The sequence below is a fragment of the Schistocerca cancellata genome, chromosome 8 (genome assembly GCF_023864275.1).
Source record: "Schistocerca cancellata isolate TAMUIC-IGC-003103 chromosome 8, iqSchCanc2.1, whole genome shotgun sequence".
NCBI lineage: Eukaryota > Metazoa > Arthropoda > Insecta > Orthoptera > Acrididae > Schistocerca > Schistocerca cancellata.
This window is the reverse complement of record NC_064633.1, coordinates 250,199,739-250,215,293: the sequence shown is the minus strand read 5'-3', so window position 1 is coordinate 250,215,293 and position 15,555 is coordinate 250,199,739.

Here is a 15,555-nt window from a genome sequence, read left to right as displayed (position 1 = left end):
ATCCACTGTGCCTTCTTGAACGAGAAAATCACCCAGGAAATGCAACGAAAACATTCCACAAAGCATAAGTCTCCTCCTTGGTTGTAGGGTGTTTGCTTTCAGACGTTTCACGCCGTAAGTGCTAACGGCCATCTGTCTCATGGAGCACAGAACGTAAGTCACCACCTGTCACCACTCAGTCGACGTCTATATGCGGTCGTGGCGTGCAAGTTCCAGCCTTCGTCACGGTTGACCAGCGCCAGTATGGGTGCATGAACGAGGCGCGTGTTGCAGAGGCCCATACGCAGCAGCATTCGCTGAACGGTCTTTCAGTAGTTAATATTGGAGGCCCCTTGGTTCATCTTGGACTTCCTCAACAGCTGAACATCTCCACAGCCATCGCACCCATGGTCGACCACAGTAGCCTCTGTGGCAAATGCTGCGGCTGCGAACAGTTTACAGACTTAACCGTTTCGGAAATGGTTCCATCTTGGCTCCGAAGCCAACGGTTTTATAATTTAGAATGTCAGGTAAATCGCTCCCTTCAGCATTGCAACAACGACTGCATTGTTTCGACATCTCGCCAACAAGCTTCATACACCCTTCATTGCTAGCGCTGCTACCTAGCGTGAGTGAGTGGTTATTGTGCCTAGACGTCAAACATGGGTGGCGGACACATTAAAGCGACCGGACCGTGTATCTTCTTGAAATTTGTTCGGAACCGTCCTCTGAGTGTTACTGTAGACATCAGTCTCAATTAATTTTATTCCTAAACCCTTCTTTGACAAAAATGCTCCGTTTGCTTTTTTTGTCCTACATGATAATTACACTATACAATGATGAAATGAACTACGCTATTCTTAATGTGAATTCATTTCAGCAGTATAACTCGTGGTTGTGAAACACTGTTTATCTTTTGACTCAACACACACCATAATTTAATATCACATTCGACTGGACAATTTATGACCAAGTATCCGTACACCCCTATGTAACGTCGAATTGCCCACTACATGTGGTGACAGGGGTACTCGTCATTGTGAAAGGAGGCGGAGAGTAGGTTAAAGCCGGCCGCTGTGGCCGAGCAGTTCTAGGCCCTTCAGTCCGGAACAGCGCTGCTGCCAGGGTCGCATGTTCGCATCCTGCCTCGGTCATGGATGTGTGTGATGTCCTTAGGTTAGGTTTAAGTAGTTCTAAGTTCTAGGGGACTGATGACCTCAGATGTTAAGTCTTATAGTGCTTAGAGCTATTTGAACCATTTGAAGTAAGTCAAAAAACGGTAGGAACCAATTGCCGATTGCCAAGTACTGCCAGCTAACTAGCTGACACACTGGTCGAGGAGCTCTTCATAAGCCACACATTTCTGAAATTAGTGAAAAGTGAATCTTGAGGTTGTGTAAAGATCGACGTCTATGGACAGTGGATGACAGGAATCATGTTATTTAGAGTGATGAATCACATTCCACTGTGGAAGCGTACAGGTTTGGTGTATTACTGGAGAATGTAACTGGCCATCATGTGTGGTGCCAGCAGCTATGCATGGAGGAGGTGGTATTATGATATGGATGCGTTTTTACTGCGTAGGTTCAAATCAAATGGCTCTGAGCACTATGGGACTCAACATCTGAGATAATAAGTCCACTAGAACTTAGATTTACTTATACCTAACTAACCTAAGGACATCACACATCCATGCCCGAGGCAGGATTCGAACCTGCGACCGTAGCATTCACGCGGTTCCGGACTGAAGTGCCTAGAACCGCACGTCCACCACGGACGGCTACTGCGTAGGTTTGGTCCGTTTATTGCGCTTAAGAAAACGCCTTGAGTACAGCGTACAGCAAAGGTCGATGACTGTTGTGTCAGCAGGACAGTACTCCCTGTGATAAAACAGGCTCTGACAAATAATCGTTTGTGGATACTAACGTTTCTGAAATGGACTGCCCTATTTCGAGCTCTGAACAGAACCCAACGGTACATCTTTAGGAAAAGTCAGAACTATACCTTTGTTTCAGATCCCAACAATTATCGTCACTGTTTTCTCTGGCTTCTGCTCTTGAGGAAGAATGGGCTCCATTGCCTGACAGACAATCACATAACTTACTGAAAGTGTCCCCAGCAGAGCTGCAGCTGTGTAGAGGCAAAGTGTGAATACACTGAGCCATACAAGCTATCGATATAACGGAGGTTTGCTGCGAGTACTCTGTGTCACTGGTAATATATGCTCCAATCGGAGGTCTGACAGCGTTGCCTGGTGCACACATTAAGTACCGAAACTGTCTACGAACAACGAAGAAAACAGATGAACCGCTGCAGTGCCTTGAGTAGCGGCCGGAGTGTGTATCGAAGTCGTGTCCTCTACCACTGAGCACGGAGGGCAGTAATGAGCTGTGCCCACCAAATGCAGGCTCCTTGTTCGTTTGCCACTTCTCGATGTTTTTCACGGAAGTCGAGGTCTGCGTGGGATGTTGTATAGCAACAGTCATCGGTACAGGCTGTCATTTTTTCGTTACCTCCATGTCGTATACCGAATACGGCGCCCAGAGGAACTCTATGGACTCACCACCGACAGGTGTAAACTATCGGCTTGCCATTTTCTCCCTCCTGTGTGTCTGGATTAAGGGTCTTCTGTGGACACTAACATGATAGTAGAGGCTGCTAAAGGTCGATCACATGCGTGATGATGATGATGATGTTTGCTTTGTGGGACGCTCAACTACGTGGTCATCAGCGCCCGCACAAAGGCCCAATTTTAACACAGTTCAACTTCTTTTACTCAGTCCAATCGCCACGGTCACGAATGACGATGATGAAATGACGAGGACAACACAAACACTCAGTCCCCGGGGAAAGAAAATCCCCAACGCGGCCGTGAATCGATCCCGGGACGGAATGATCCAGAGGTAGCAACTCCAACCACTAGACTACGAGCTGCGGACTCAGATGCGTGAGCGACATTGTTCTTGTGTATATAGACTGAAGTGGCGAGAGAAAATCTTTACCAAGGAGGGGAATCGAACACGGGTCTCTTGCTCGCTAGGCAAGTGCTATAGCCACTAAGCCACCTTGGTACAGCAGTTCAGACAAGTGCGAGGATTACCCTGTCACGCCTCCTTACTCGATCCAAATTGTGCTATTTTATTTGTATTAGTACCTGCACCTAAGTTACAGGCCGGATCCACTATTTACGTTTGATGCGGAGGTGCTATTGCAGTACAGCTGAGCCTGGGCAATTCTGTTCGTGTGTAAGGGGGAACTTAAAGTAGACTGGGTCGGAAGTGAGAATTTTGATCTAGGAGGGAGGTGTGCCAGGGTAATCCGTGCTGTTGTATGAACTGGTGTGCCAAGCTGGCTCAGTGGCTAACGCACCTTGTGAGCAGGATACCTGGGTTGCAATCATGTCTTTGATGAAGTTTCACTCGACACTTCAGTCAATAAACATAAAATCATATCTGTATGAGACCACTACAGTCTCTGATATTTTGTCATATCGTTCGACATTTTTCTGTTGGTCACCATCCTTCTTGTGGTTTCGTGTTTCCTTTTTGATGCTTCAGCTGTCTCGTGTGACTCATGGAGTTATATTGCCGTTACCTACCACATGTTAGTTAGTGTCTCGTTAAACTTTATAATCAGTTGTTTGGTCTCTCGTGTAAGTCAGGTGTCTTCTCTATCGTGTCAAGTTTATTTCTCTTTTGCTTCTGTTAGCTGACTTAGTGTGGGTTGTGGTGTATTTTTCTGTGATCACTTCCTTAAATGTTGCTAAGAACTAACACGTTTTACTCAGACATAAAGATTTCCACGTGTCTCAAATTAATTGGTTTACATTTGCTGCATGTTTCTGGGTAGAGATTCCTGCGGTTAATTTAACTATAACGCTCCAGAGAATGAAAGCGTTTCGATTTACCCTAAGTCGACTGATATATCTGCCATGTATGTTCTTGTATAAGGTTTTATGTGAATTTTTCACTGTAAAAACTTAGTTGAAACCTTTATCTTGTTGTTTAATATTCGGCAACAGCATCCCGTGGTATGCATGAGTTTGTTACATTTTTTCGTGTAATGTGGATAAGAGCTTACAGTCATAAGTTTCCATAGCAATTACTATATTCAACACTTTTTGTTTTACAGCTAAATGTAAGAAATATATCCAGCGATCTGTGGTGATCAGTCAGCCTGAATTTCCTCTTGGAATGACGTAAAAGTTAAGTTTTGTTTTCTATTAATAAATGACGAAGCTAAATCTGTCCAGTGAAACGACCAGCATTGTGCACTGCACTTTCCGCCGTTTTATACACCATATAAATAGTATTTACTAACAGCTGTTCAGATAATTTTGAACAGATTGTATAAATTCAGTTAATTGATGTGGAAGTCATACAGCTGTCACTCAAGTTACAATATATCTAGCTCGCACGCGGCATTTGAATTCATAGGACGCGTGTGAAATATATCCGGGAATAAGGAAGTGGAGACCACGAATTCTGTCGGCTCGACGCAAGCCGGATACGGATTAAATGCGCTAAATATACGCTGATGACCTAGTTGTTTTCCGCCATCATCCACAAATCATCTTCATCTGAAGTCATGCGTGTAAAGAATGTCATGGTAAAGAATTGGAGGAAATCTTAAGAGTCGAACCTAGTCGAGCACGGACTATTTACAGGTAACGAAACCCTTCAAGAGGAAATGTTACTAGGAGTCTCGGACTTGTTAAATTTTCAGTAACGAATACTAACAATATCCAACAACACTAACTGTGGCGCAGCTGAGAATATTTCGAGAATATTTTTTACCCGCGTGCTGCACAAAGAGCGGAGACAGAAAGGACGGGAGAACTGAGACAGGCGCTCCCATCCGGTGCTGAGCGGCTTCGCGAGGGTCTGGCTTCGCCGCTACGGCCTTGGCCGACGAGCCTGGCGCTGATCTGCTGTTTTTGTTTCGCTGGGATACCACCGGCCCCGTCGCGGCGCCACTGGTCCCAGAAACACGGTGCACAGAACACAGGCCGGACCCCCGGGGCGGACACGTGCTGCAAAGAAACGTCACGTCCGCGCAGGCTTCCCATCTGCCCCGTCCCACCCTGCCCTGTCCTGCCCTGTCCTCTGCGTCTCCAGACACACAAAGGGGGAGTGCGGACCACGGAAGAACTCGCCACGTGGCACCGATGGTCCTTTTATCACGTGCGGATGCCCCTAGTCATCGTATTTTCTGTTGGCGCTGTCAAATTTTAGATCGGTATATATTAACGTCCACAATGAAAGAAGACACACTTCAAAGTACGCACGTAACATTTTAATTTTAACCAGCCATTGGAAAGCAACATCCAGTATAAAAAAATGTAATTCGGAATGAAACAGCCAAGACCGGGAACGACAAATGCACTGCACTAAACACACTTATTGGAGGCCCCGCAGTTGCCTCCGATTGCGAAGCCGACTTTTGAAATCTGGATCAGCGGTACGTATGGCCTTTCTCTATAATAATGCAAAACCCTGGAGCTGTGAGACGTAACACTAGTGCTCGTCGACGCTTCGAACAGGAGTACGTCGAGACATGAGATAAAAAAGGTCACAGCTCAGAAGTTCATGTGAGGTGTCACTTGGGTTAATGACGACAAGTTGGCACCGGATTTCACCACAATACTGCCCAGCGCCATCGTGGACGCGTGACTCGAATGAAAAGTAGTCATAACACCTCTGACCCACATTTCATTCCTGCTTGTAAACGTCTCAGCGATGGAGGTGATAACCGTGAAACCCAGCAGCGAAATCGCATCTTTTTCTACTGGCTGCCAGAGGGAAACATTTTAGGCACCCTCCCGCACAGAATAGACGCAATGAGCCCTCAGAATGTGACTTGAAGGGCGTCAGTGAAACTCCACCCTCCATCTAGGCGTTGAGTCCCATACATTTAGCAGTTGAAAACAACAAATCTGTGGCAGGTGTTGCCTGTTCTCAGACACTAGATCATCCGTAACTCACCATTCAGCTGAATTGGTGCTACAGTCTCTGACAGCGACATTTTTTATCGTGCTCAACACAGGTGCATCGTTGCCACAGAGGTTGTTGCCAAACTGTGAGGAGGGGAGGGGAGGGAGGGTCTTAAAGCGACTCTTTGCTCTTTTATTCAAGGACATGTCAATGTTCCATACCTGCGTCACAGGACGGCACGAAACAGAAGGGTTGCAAAAGCATGAATATCCTTTACTGCTTCGGATCACGTTGAAATTTCGAGGAATGGTATGAAAGAGTACCTAATAGTCCCGCCCTGTATACTAGAGGGACAATTGTTCTCATACATTGTTCCTAAGGGGTAAGGCAAGTGGAATAATGTATCATGAGCGTGAACTTCGTCTTGTGTTTCATGGACTAGATGCCAACGATTCTCAAATTTAGCATAAAAATCCTGTTAACTTGTACGAGAACTGGAAAGGACATTCGTTGTAGGTACCACACGGATTGCTTTATGTGCAGTGGGAAAGCTTCAAAAACTGCGGTAAAACAGTGTCCAGTCACAATGATGTTCAACGCCAACGTGCAGTAATTATATAAAGACGGCAGATGGCAGCATCAGCAGTGGAGGGGATATAAAGCGTGTTGTGGAGACTTGGAAAATAGTGTAGTCGCTGTTGCAAGGCGAGAAAAGAGCGACATATCTAACGTCGAATAGGACATCGTCATTGCCTTTCAGCCACGGGTGGAACCATTTCCCAAACGGTCAAGTTTGTAAGATGTCTGTGTAACGCATTGTTAACTATACCGTGCACGGCGAAATGGCACTATCCAATATCGGCACCAAGGCAAATGAACTGTGGTGCACCACGAGAAGTAATGATAGGGGTGAAGAGCTGTGGGGCTGTTTACAAGCGAACAGAAGTGAAAGTTTTGAGTAACTGACCAGCCTCATGTACCAGAAGGCTACCAACAATGTCCCCTCAATAATCATTCAGGGAACGTTGCTGTGCGTGGATCACCGCAGACAGCTCTGGTTCACGCACCCATGAGGATTGCCGTTCATCGACGAAGGCTGGAATTTGCCCGTCAATACCGCAACGGGAGTCCACTGAGTGGCGACAGGTGGCCTTTTCAGACGAATCACGTTTTATTGTCCATCGGACAAATGACCTTTGCTCGACTATCATGTCGTTTTTGGAAACTCAGAATCTACTATGTAGGAATCAACATGGATTCCGGAAACAGCGATCGTGTGAAACCCAACTCGCTTTATTTGTTCATGAGACCCAGAAAATATTAGATACAGGCTCCCAGGTAGATGCTATTTTTCTTGACTTCCGGAAGGCGTTCGATACAGTTCCGCACTGTCGCCTGATAAACAAAGTAAGAGCCTACGGAATATCAGACCAGCTGTGTGGCTGGATTGAAGAGTTTTTAGCAAACAGAACACAGCATGTTGTTATCAACGGAGAGACGTCTACAGACATTAAAGTAACCTCTGGCGTGCCACAGGGGAGTGTTATGGGACCATTGCTTTTCACAATATATATAAATGACCTAGTAGATAGTGTCGGAAGTTCCATGCGGCTTTTCGCGGATGATGCTGTAGTATACAGAGAAGTTGCAGCATTAGAAAATTGTAGCGAAATGCAGGAAGATCTGCAGCGGATAGGCACTTGGTGCAGGGAGTGGCAACTGACCCTTAATATAGACAAATGTAATGTATTGCGAATACATAGAAAGAAGGATCCTTTATTGTATGATTATATGATAGCGGAACAAACACTGGTAGCAGTTACTTCTGTAAAATATCTGGGAGTATGCGTGCGGAACGATTTGAAGTGGAATGATCATATAAAATTAATTGTTGGTAAGGCGGGTACCAGGTTGAGATTCATTGGGAGAATCCTTAGAAAATGTAGTCCATCAACAAAGGAGGTGGCTTACAAAACACTCGTTCGACCTATACTTGAGTATTGCTCATCAGTGTGGGATCCGTACCAGATCGGGTTGACGGAGGAGATAGAGAAGATCCAAAGAAGAGCGGCGCGTTTCGTCACAGGGTTATTTGGTAACCGTGATAGCGTTACGGAGATGTTTAGCAAACTCAAGTGGCAGACTCTGCAAGAGAGGCGCTCTGCATCGCGGTGTAGCTTGCTCGCCAGGTTTCGAGAGGGTGCGTTTCTGGATGAGGTATCGAATATATTGCTTCCCCCTACTTATACCTCCCGAGGAGATCACGAATGTAAAATTAGAGAGTTTCGAGCACACACGGAGGCTTTCCGGCAGTCGTTCTACCCGCGAACCATACGCGACTGGAACAGGAAAGGGAGATAATGACAGTGGCACGTAAAGTGCCCTCCGCTACACACCGTTGGGTGGCTTGCGGAGTATAAATGTAGATGTAGATGTAGAACGTTTGGAAGCAAACACCCTGCAACAATTGTCAGAAGGGTCAAGACCAGGGGCATTCCCTGATCTTGTCATTCTGAACAGTAGATCGGCACAAGGACTCATCTATCCTTGGGGTCCATGTCCAGCCCTACATGCAGCTTGTTTTTTCTCGACGGCATCTACCAGTGGAATAATGCAATACGTCGCGCAAATCGAAGTTTATGAGCGTGGTTCGAAGAGCAGCAGGAGTAGTTTACTGTACACACCTGACCATCAAACATCCCGGATTTAAAGTCCACCGAGAATCTGTGGGACCACATAGACAGGCTCGTTCACGCCATGGATCCTCACAAGGGAAACGTAGCGCAGCTGACCATGGAATTGGAGTTGCCATGGCTCCATGACCATTTAGAGTAGCATCAATAAAGCTGTGACGAATAATGCGATTGCTGAGTAGCTCGCTCTACGTGTTGAGAGTCAAACGTTGTTTAATATTCACTTCCCTCAGCTAGCCTTTTCAAGTGTCCAGTAACGCAGAATACGAAGATTCATTTTCACTGATTCGTAAATGACACTGCGTCTGCAGTTTATTCTTGCATAGCAAAGGTCAGTCACTTCTTGTCTTTCGTAGATACCATTCTGTATACCATACCCGACTCGCCAGATCATTACTTCGTAGCCATCAATGAAATGCAGTGTGGTTTAGTGGACCACCGGAGATGTTAGTGGGTGCCAGAGTCTTTTTCAAACCAGAAATATTATTTTGCTGCCGTGCGAATCTGATTTTTATCATCTCTGAAGTGTCCTCGATATATTCATCGTGAAGATATGGGGTAGTAATATTTTACTGTGACCAAGAGTAAGGTGCACTTGTTGAGGGGTGGCAGAAAGTGGTGAGGGCGATGCTGTGATGCTGGAAATCGTTAGGAACCCGTGCTACAGCGTTGCTCATGGGTTGATGCTAAGGGCCTTTGGCATGGAGGTTCGCTGACAGCTTTGGAAGTTGGCTACTGGCTGTGTGTCCCGCTGTGGCGGGTTCAGTGATGCTGCTCAGCAATATGTATCCTAGTCTGCAAACAAAGGCAAAACGCTACAAGTGACAGTGCCACTTACAGCTGCCAGAATTATCGTGGTGACCGTCAAGTTCCAGAAGAAGAGATAACCCAAGTGCATGACGATGGCAGTCACTGATCGTGAGGATCAAAAGGAAAATTTCGCCCAGTGGGAGAATACGATGGGTGCTGGATCGTTCGCCCAGATATTGACCTGCAGGCGTCTGCACAGTCCCTGGACAAACCATTGCTGCCCAAGGCAGAAGCCCAGCTGCTTGGGAGCTGGTCTGACGGAGATGGCGGCTCAGACCGCCATCGGCTTCTTGTTGGCGCATAACCTGGCGGCGACCAACGTGGCCCTCATGTTATGATAGGTGCTGCCAGACTACTCTTCTCTCTGCTAAAATCAACGATTATTTATACTGGTTTATAGCGTTTTGTTACGATGACGCAATGCCTCCGATCATATACGAATCACCATTGTGTGACACAGTGAGAGTAAGCCATGGCGTGTCCCAAAGCGGCGCTGGCACGTCGTCGGGATTGTCAGACGCGACCAGGCCCCCTCGTGATGGGTAGACAGGCTTCTTGATGAAATGGGTAGGCCAATGACCCAGCCCCCATCGGCGGTCAATGGCTTTCAACACAACATAGCAGACCTGCTGTCGATATGTCATACAACACAACACTAGTCACTGAAGTTAGCGCTCACTTTAAGTACTTTTGGCCAATTAAAGATGTACAGCTTTACGTACCATTGTGATTGGTGGCGCTTTATGAGGTACATCTATCTGACTGTCAATTATGCACACTCTCTTCGTACTATTCATTGGAAAATTAGTTTGGATGGACTTGGATTTGTTTTGTCTACTCGGTTCGCTAGACAAACAATCAAACAAATCATTTAATAAGTTTTATTACAATAAGACAATTAGAGATAACTTTAGCAGTTCTACAGATGTGTCGCAAGCAGAGGGCGACATACGAAATAATCCGTATAATCAGTCTTTGTAGTGACTACTAATCTCTAACTGACAAAAGTCTTTCCTGAACTGCTACCGAGTGATTTCCCTAAATCACTCCAGGCAAATGCCGGGATGGTTTCTCTGAAAGGGCACGGCCGACTTCCTTCCCCATCCTTCCTTAATTCGATGAGACCGATGACTACGCTGTCTGGTCTCCTTCTCCAAAAACAACCAACCAACTGCTACCGAAGTGCCTAACGTTGACGCTGCTACCCAAGCAGCTAACCTTGAAGCTGCTACTGAAGTCGCTAATCTTTAAGCTGCTATTGAAATGCCTAACATTGAAGCTGCTATCCAAGTGGGCCGTCACGAATCGGGTGCGGCGCTTATACCCTCTTCACGTAGGGGCCGCTGCTGTCGCGTTGTCGTTCCGGAAGAGAGGTCGCTCAGCATGCGATCGGTTGACTTCTTCTCACGGCCTTCTCTTCCCTGTCGTTCCCGACAGCGTGCGGGCGCTGACTTAACGGCGTACAGGATTCACTGATAGTAGATCTGCAGCTGAATATTAAATGCACTGAGAGACAACAAAGTGAAGCACCCAGAAGGAATGAACGAAAATAAACTTCGAAGCTTGAAAGGATATGTTTCAAAAAAATGGTTCAAATGGCTCTGAGCACTATGGGACTCAACATCTTAGGTCATATGTCCCCTAGAACTTAGAACTACTTAAACCTAACTAACCTAAGGACATCACACACACCCATGCCCGAGGCAGGATTCGAACCTGCGACCGTAGCAGTCCCGCGGTTCCGGGCTGCAGCGCCAGAACCGCAAGACCACCGCGGCCGGCGATATGAGATGTTTCAGTGATTACAAAAAGAGTTAAATTTAAACTCATCAGTACGAGGACAATTATATGTATGACGCTTTGCATCCCTTCTGCATTGGATGAATGGAACGATTCGATTGGAAATGGAGTTAAAAGCCATTTAACCTCTCCTGTTGTAAATAGCCCTAGATTTCCTGGATACTGGGACAGAGTTAACGTCCGAGCTGGGCAAACGCATGTTCTGTGGGGGACAGAGCTGGGAGTATTATTGGCTCAGCACCACGCAGAGAATTATAGAAGCCGGCTGCTATGACCGAGCGGTACTAGGCGCTTCAGTGCGGAACCGCGGTGCTGCTACGGTCACAGGTTCGAATCCTGCCTCGGGTGTGGGTGGGTGTGATGTCCTTAGGTCAGTTAGGTGTAAGTAGTTGTAAGTCTAGCGGACTGATGACCTCAGATGTTAAATCCAATAAGTGCTTAGAGCCATTAGAACCGTTTGAAGAATTGTAGATCAGCATAGTTATTTGAAAAACGTCACCATAAAACTTTCGCGTGAGAGAGAACTTAAGAAGGCGCGGGGCGTTCGTGTCGCATTGTTTTCCGCCAGCGTTTCTCCAAGTAGCTAACATCCTTTACCTGAAGTCATACATGACGGTTCCTCACACCATGATCTCAGCAGCAACTGTTGTGCTTCTAACGTGCTTTGGAAGAGTGGGACCTCTCTGTCGTCGACAGTGTCCATTCGGGGCAGGTCAGAACACGATTCATCGCTGAACGTAATACGATGCCATTCACCAATAGTCCTTGCTTCGAGGCCACGACACAACTCCAAACGCAACCGTTTGTGGTGTCCAGTTAACGGTAGTCTTCGCGTGGCACGGTAATTCCATAGTCCAGCTACTCCTAGTCTCCTACCAATTGTGTGGAATATCACAGAATGTTTGCAGAGTTTACATTACTATTTCTCTGATGGCAGATGCAGATATGAAGGTGTGCAATGTGCTTTGTGCAGAGTACTTCGATCCTCATTTGCTTTGGTCAGAAGTGGTCGACTAGGAACTTGATGACAAGTTTGCCTGACCTCACGTTGAAGTACGATGCAACATATGGCACTGTCACAAACGAATGTCCCACAAACCTGGTTATTGCACGATTCGACCTACACAAAAAATGGATCCCTACAGTGAGGGCCTGTTTCAAACTCTGTCACGTGCTCATAGTGTTCACAGGAGCACACATTTCCATGTCATTCATATCGATGACTCAACATCTGACGACGTTTACGACCAAAATATATCCTACCAAGCCTGCTAACAACATAAAACACGAACAACACTTTCTTTCACAGAGAACTGCAGACCCCAGTAATTGACCTACCAGAAAATTATGTATGCATGTACGAAGTCATGTTGACAACCTACCATTTCTTCTGGGGGTTTCACATTTTCCAGGAAGTGTACAATGAAGAGGTTTAGGCGTCAGTCACTTGCTTACTCTACCCATATTAGTTGTATTTGCTCATTACTGTGCAAAAGGTGAAACGCTGTTACTTTTTCAAAGACTAATATTTCTTGTACTTCTTCCTTTTTTCCTCATCACGCTGAGAGGTTGCGCTCTGTAGTAGTTACATAATTAGATCTTAAAACAACCGTTAATGTAGGTTGAAACTCGTTATCTTAGTGAAAATTAATCTTTTGTGGAACAGTGTAACACATCGTACATAGTGAAGAGCAGATAAAATAATCAACTTTATGACTCAACTTCTTGGTACTCATTTACCTCACAAACCTTACGTAATCAGATTTCCAATAGACCTGCTTCAGTAAAACCTATCTGTGCCCTGTACTGACACAAAGAGTGTAGCTATGTAATTTCCACCTGAAAATGGTGTAAAATGCCTTGGTGAAAAATTTACGAGTAACCTACGAAGGAAACTTTTCTTTACACAGTTCTGTCAAGTTAGTAACACAGTCACTTGTATTCCCTTGGTAAAAAATTAAAAAAAAACTGTTACAACTGTCATATTTGTAAGGTAGAAGTGCACTAATTCGGAAACAGTTTGTTTGCAGAAGATTTTATGATTTTTTAAGTACAATTCGTGAGTCACTTTCACCGAAATACTCATTTATAATAAACTAACATTCAGATAACTGCACTCAGAGGAAGACAAAAGTCAATTCACTCATTTTTAAATTGTTTTCCCTCTGTTCCCGTAAACATTGGAAATCTATTGCAAAAACCAATCCCTCAGGACGTTATACATTATTCGCAAGGTCGCTAAAATGATTGCCGCAGCAGTTGATATCCATTTTCGAATTCGACCATCGCCTTCACACACTCCGGCAAATCCCGTAGTATTCCCCTTGTCCTTGTTCCTTTCTGCCACTGGTGTAGCAGCACGGAAAGAAGGGAAGAAGAAGGACTGAATTTCAGCGGTGGAACACAGTTCTCAAGGAGTAAACACATTTGTCGACGAAAATTTTTCCGGTAGAGGAACAACAGCCGTATAAAACATATCTCTTGCTACTGGGGAATGGATACATTTCTCGGAGAGGACGTGAATACAGATCGTAAGAGAGATGTACTCAGTCGGATACAAGAACGCAATGCTGTGAGCCCCCTTCCACCCCCCCCCCCCCCAGGGTTCATCACCGCTTATAGATGAAAGAAAAGCTTTTGACAATGAAATATGGCACAAGCAATTGTGCAACTGAATGCAGTCGAGTTCAGTTGCAAAACATGGTATTGTATAACGGCTCTCACATTAAGCTTCATATATGTGTTCAGTGTCCTTTGATCGAAATTTCATTTGTAAATCATTGACCTCTACGAAATAACAAAACAGGAATTGGTACCACAGTACCTGCTTGTCAAGAAAGGTAGAGACGTAAGTACAGTAGACGAGCTCATTCACTAATATCCTTTGAAGGTTATTGCAGCTAGAAACACTCTGCATCCGATTATTACGATCTGTCTTACAGGCTTACACGAGAACATTAAATCACAAAACCTTGGTTTTTAGTGGATTACTAAAATTAATATAAAACACAAAACGTATAATAAATTAAAAAACTGATGACAATAAAGCTTAAAATATCTGAAGATATCCTACATTGGATGGGCTAGTTGATTAAAGGCATTACATTATGCCTTTTGCAGTGAGTGCCCCACAATCTGTAAAAGAAACGGCGTATCATCAAGGGAAATTGTAAACTGAAAAACATTATACATTACCAGTGTTCATACTGCCTATAAATAATTTTCAATGTCAGAAACCATTACACGTTTCATAGCAACCGAAGCTAATGTGTGAAGTAAAATTGTTGGATACTACAATAGCAACTCCATGAAGACGGGATGCAACGAACTTCAAATTTGCATAAATTTCCTTGGAATTTCAAGGGATGAGCCTACAGCTGCAGCCGTCAAAGAAGGTAGTAGGGATTTCAACTATAATGTTTATTTATATAGACAGATCATACATCAGTTCTCTTTCAGAAACTGCTAGGATCTTTTATCACGAGTTGTCGGAATTCGACAGCAGATAGCGCTTAATCGATCCGCGATTTTTCTGAGTTCATTGGTCAGGGTTCATGTAATGTCATATAGATATGGAGTAGTCGGATTCAGGAAGGCCATGTTGAACGCAGGATCGCAACGGCACTTCGCGACTGTTACCTAAGAGGAACAATGTATTGTTATCGCTCGGCCGTGCAGCATTGTACTGCAACGATATGTGGCTTAAGTCGAAATTTAGACTTGTATCTTGATTTTTTTCCTTTTTTTTTATTTTATTATTTTTTTTCTTGAGTCATTAGTCTTCTTACTGGTTTGATGCAGCCTGCCACGAATTCCTCTCCTGTGCCAAACTTCTCATCTCACAGTAGCAATGGCAGCCTACATCGAGAGTTATTTGCTGGATGTGATCCAATCGCTGCCTTCCTCTAGAGATTTTACCCTCTACAATTCCCTTTAATACCTTGGAGGTTAATCCCTGATATCTGAACATATGCCCTACCTATCATCCTCTCTCTTCTTCATGAGAGTGGTTTCCATATATATCTTTCCTCGCCTATTCTGCAGAGAACTTTCTCATTCCTTACCTTATCAGTACATGTAATTTTCAAACTTCTTCTGTAATACTACGACTAAAATACTTCAATTCTCTTCTGTTTCCTTTCCGCACAATCCATATCTCACTACTATACAATGCTGTGCCCCAACCGTACATTCTCAGAAATTTCTTCCTTAAATTAAGGCGTATGTTTGAAACCAGCAGATATTTCTCCGCCAGGAATGCCGTTTCTGGCAGTGCAAGTCTACTTTTTACATCCTCCTTGCTTCGTCCTTCATGTGTTATTTTGCTGTCTGCGTAGCAG